We start from the raw sequence: 5,159 nt of genomic DNA, 5'->3' as shown, positions 1-5,159 counted from the left end.
AGGGGTTGAACAGTGTGTGTCTTTCAGAAAGACTAAGTTGCAGGCTGACAGGAAGTTGCAGGTTTGCAGAGTGTGCCTTTTGCAGAACTGAAACCGAAAGCAGAGTCTAAGTGCAGGTTATTTTGAGGAGCATTTGAGGACGAGACACAGACAGTAGGTGAAGAGGTGACACAAAGAGCATGTGAGGTCAACACATACACACACATTAGTTAAATTTATTTAGAGGAACCGTCCTTGTTGTCTCGGCAAGAAAGAGGAACAATTCATTTTAAGATAAGAACGGAAAGTACCAAGCCATGAAAATAGAAGATGATTTTCTAGGTGAAAAGTCATGGTGATGTTGATCTGATCTATGTATAAAATGTACCGGTGACGCATGAAGGGGCGTCAGTAAACAAACCCTGATGCTATAAAATATCTGTTCATGCTTTGATTAAGTCGAGGACTACTGGCTGTCTGCGTACAGAGTGTCTTCCCACACGTGTGTTCATTAAAATCATCGTTTGACTTCACCCGGCCGGATCGGTGTGGTTATTCTTCGATCACCTCTTGTACCCTTCCTCAATTTGAACCTTAACAGTTTTTATCCAGTAAAGATTTGGAAAGTCTCAGAAACAACAATGATACCAGCACCGCTTGAACAGGCCCAGATTCCAATCATATCCATGTCAGGAAGCACACGACGTGATGCACGTGTAACCCAGACAGTTTTTAACATCTGCTGGTGTTTCACATTCAGCCAGAGGCCCAGGGTTAGGTTGGATACCAGACAAGAATAAAAGCATCGTTATTAGACTCTAGAGCTCGTTTATAGCTGACACCACATGTAGAGTTTAAGTTCACACAGAGACGATGACATTTTTCTAAAACCAGCAAACAATAAACAAGAAATGTAACAAGAGTTTCAGAAGAAGCTGTTTTACAGAGAAATGATTCCCTGAAGACAAAATTATTATTATCATCTTTATTTCTCCAGGTGAAAATTTAATTGAGATTAAAAATGTTGTTTTCAAGAGAGACCTGGCATCATGGCAGAAAGAGTCAGAAATACATCATAATTCAAACAAATACAAAATAGGAAAAACAACCTACATAAACTTCATAAAGTTTCATTAACAGACTTTGAACAATGGACTTCAAACTTCCCCCCAAAACAACAGAAACACATTTGAAGATAATGAATGACATTTATCCCTCTAAAGAAGGACTTAGACTACGATTTAATATGAATGAGAACATGTTCATAAATGGATGCAACCAAAGATTTCATCAATCCCTGATTTAGAGACAACAGAACATTTGGTTTGATTTCACAAGATAAGAATGACGACTGAGTCGGAAGATTGTTTTATGTTTAGTCAAATCTTTCCTACATAAAGTCGGATTACAAAATCATCCCCTAAATTTGTTGTTTTATTCAAGGAACTGAAATTATAGAGAAAATCTGTGAAATGACTTAAAGAAAACAAACCACAAAAACTCTATGATGCTCTAAACCCCCTGGTTTAGGTCGGCAATCTTTCTGATGATGAGTGCATCTGCAGATGTTTGCAGCTATCAGCGAATATTTATCAGCTATTTTGAAACAAAAAAAGACTTTTTATCCATAACAGCAAATGAACTGTACAACAGAAAATACAAATGCTATTTATGGTCTCCTCACAACAATGGTAAGAAAAATAAACTGGGCCAATATGTCAAGTTTGTTAATACAGTGACACACATGTTAATGTGATCTCTGGTCTCCCACTCAGAGACACAGGTCTCCGAGTGTCCAGCATTCAGACCTGAGGACTCTCTTCATGTGAGAGAAAACCTGCTCACACAGATATGTAGAGCCAAATACTGTCAATAAGGCCTCTGCAATGTTCTGAAGACAGTTAAACCTGTCAGGTAGTGATGTCCAGCAGGTGGAAATGCAGCTCCATGAACACGCACAGCTGTGGATTCCAGCTGTGTTCGTAGTTCTGCAAACTTTGACCCCACAGAGTCGAGCTTTTCAGTTCAATCAGCTGCATTTCGATGTCCTCTGTGTGCAGCCAGTTAATGCGACACAAATCCAGCTGCTCATTAAAGCTTTCTGGTTTGATCAGAAAAGAAAACGTTCAAACACCTGAAAGTCCTAAAAACACATCGTGAATTCTGTCTCGAGTATCCGGATGTATCCGAGTATTTACGTGGTGCTGATGCTCCTGAAGCTTTTGCAGTGTCTGAATGTGGAACTTTCAACAAAGATTGAAAAAACTGACAGCTAGCAACGTCCCTCTCACCGGTAGGCTAAGTTATTTTTAGCCAATTAAAAGTTGAATCTGGTAGTTGGGGTTGTTAGCTAAGATACTGTCATTAAGAAGCGGCACAACTAATGTGTCTATATGAGCTAATTTTCAATGTGCACCGCTGGACCGGCCATTTATTATTAATGCATCTTCCCAGATTACTTCACTGCGTGTCGTGCCCAGGGCTGGACTGGGACAAAAAATTGGCCCGGTCATTTTGACTAGAGAGACCGGCCCACCAGGTATTAAAGCCATAAAGCCTTTGAATGAAAACAAACGCTGTTGTGACAGTGATGTACAGTCTTGTTGGTATATGTGTGATTTCTATACATTTTACATCAGATCAAAACTTTGGTTGTAAGATTCAGATAATTATTTATTAAAAGCGAGACATTTTAAATGAGAATAAGAAAGAAAAGTATGTCTTTGTGCCCCCTTTCCCTGTTAATGCCCTACCTGCCCCCCTGGCAAAACTTTGCTAGATCCGCCCCTGCACAGTTACCAGCTGTCAGCTACATAGAAAAGCATCCTGGTGTTATTTGTCTCTCAGAAACTGTTCATAACTTCCCTTCAACTCATTCATGTCACCTGAAAAGTAAACCTGTTTCTCCATCACCTGCTCAGCTCTGATGATTCAGTAAGGACGTCTCCTGGTTTCATCTTCATGTTTCCCTCTCACCACATATCCAAACCGACATCATGACCAGCAGCTTTACAGCTGTGGCTCCAGCAAACATCAGCTGATACTAGAAATTAATGTTAAATAAATTCTAACAACAGCTGATCAAGCTTAAACGTGCTGCTGTTGTTTAGTGCGACATCCGCTGGTTTCCTCTTTCTGGCGCAAAGTGGGAGATAAATAAACAAGAGAGAAAAGCTGATCAGCTGATCATTGATCAGTTTCATGATTGAAGTAGCAACAGGAGAGAGAGGGGAGAGAATGACAGTGTAAAGACACAGAATAAATCCAGCTTTGTGTCTTTTCCATTCTAGCTGAAGTCCGGGACAAACTGCGTTCCTTCTCAGCTCAACACGAAACGCGTAATATTTTCTCTGAATACTGTTTTTTACACGACGGTTGGAAACTCTACTAAAATAAAGTTCACTATCAGTAACATCATAGCACCACCCAGCTGTATAGAAACTCCGTCATGCTAGCTAGTAGCAGTACGAGTTATTGTAACTGACTGTAAAAAGTCAGCACAAGGAAAATAAACTCCACCTAAACTTGGTGAGATTAAATATATTTTCCTTTGGCTTTGTTTTCTTCCCATTTGTGGCTTTAATGTAGTGTTACATCCTGTTTGTTTGCTTCCATCTGTATACATGTCCAGATTCACTGTTGTTTCTATTCTTACATTGCTGTGTGATCACTGTTCCCTCTGCTGACTGATGTGACCTTTTGTATCTTACACTGATACTTGTCATATTTGTATCTGCGCCTAAAAGATAAAAAGTTTTCCATGCTAAAACACAGCTCCACCTCCTGCAGTTCTCCCTCTGAACCACTAGATGTCTCTGTTATCTAAATGAAGACGTGCAGCACAGCAACCACAGCAGCGCTCAGATCACACATGTCCTGTTATTATGTATAAAAGCATGAAACAGGTGGGATCAATATTAATGTTGTGGAAATATATGAAAAAGCAACAGAAGAGTGAAAACATTTCGTGTTTCTAGAAAGATCTTTCAACTCACAGCTGCTCACAGACTGTATTTACAAGGGACAAACTGCAACTCTACAGTACATCTACAGCATATATCAAATATATTCTGTATTCAAATCTATTGAGCGATGTTTGAAAGTCTTTCCAGGTGAGTTTGATCCAGGAGGGTCTTAAGCCAGAGTCAGACAGAGACTGTGCAGAGACTGTAGAAGGACAGAGCAGCAGCAGAGCAGTCCAGATACACTGATGATCCTCTGTCAGATCCAGAGGGACACACAGGGATGATGCTGGACTCTACATTGTGTCTGACAGTGGAGCTGTTCTCAGAGCAGTTCACTCTGCAGCACTGACAGTCATCTGCACTTCTTCTCATTCCTCTGTCAGTCACTGCTGGATGAAGCTCTCCTCTCCACCTCCCAGTAACATGGCCCAGTCAGAGCGTCTCTACACACAAGCTGCTGCTGCTTCAACCTTTCTGGATCATCAGGACACAGCTCCTCCTCTCTCAGCACACACACCGTCCTGTTTACCATCATCACCTCCACCTGCAGAGAGAAGAAGGAAGAGCAGAGGAGATAAACGAGTGTTTCCAGAGACTCTTCATCAGCTGTCAGTCAGTGATGCAGCACATCCAGTATAAAGAGCAGCAGGGACTTCAGTGCTGGGACTGTACTAGGACTCATTGTTCCTTCACTTTTTCTAATCTTTGGATTTTTATTGAAGTTGATGAAAATGTTTTTCCCTCCTAGTTTGAGTTTGGACATTCATTCATTAGAAGAACCTTGGTGTGTCCACTCTGAGCTCTGTAGGAACCCCAACAACAAGCCCAACAATCCAGATGGACGGTTCCAGCTGTTAACTGGAGGAATTCCATCCAAACATCTGCTCTCACTAAATTCTTCCTCACCTACAGACTGTGTTCTTCACTGCTTTAAACTTGGAAATGAATGCAGTCATTGGTCTGCGTGCTGCTTTGTTCAGAGAGCTGATTGGCTGTTGACAGCGTTTGATCAGAGCGTGTCAGTTGTTACTATGGTGACCATAAAGGTCAGAAACAGGAAATGTTTGTGTCCAATCCTGAAGCCTGTCACCATTCTCCTCTCACAGCTTCACTGAGAAGCTGCAGCTTTACAGGAAACACTGGATCTTTGTTTCATACTGACTGTGTTTAGTACAATACTGCTGACAGCACCACCCACTCACTCCATCACTCTAC

Source organism: Diplotaxodon limnothrissa, linkage group LG3, assembly GCF_057381915.1.
Source record: "Diplotaxodon limnothrissa isolate DT_005_m linkage group LG3, D_limnothrissa_male_GT1.1, whole genome shotgun sequence".
NCBI classification, from domain to species: Eukaryota; Metazoa; Chordata; class Actinopteri; order Cichliformes; family Cichlidae; genus Diplotaxodon; species Diplotaxodon limnothrissa.
Note: the sequence above shows the minus strand (reverse complement) of the source record.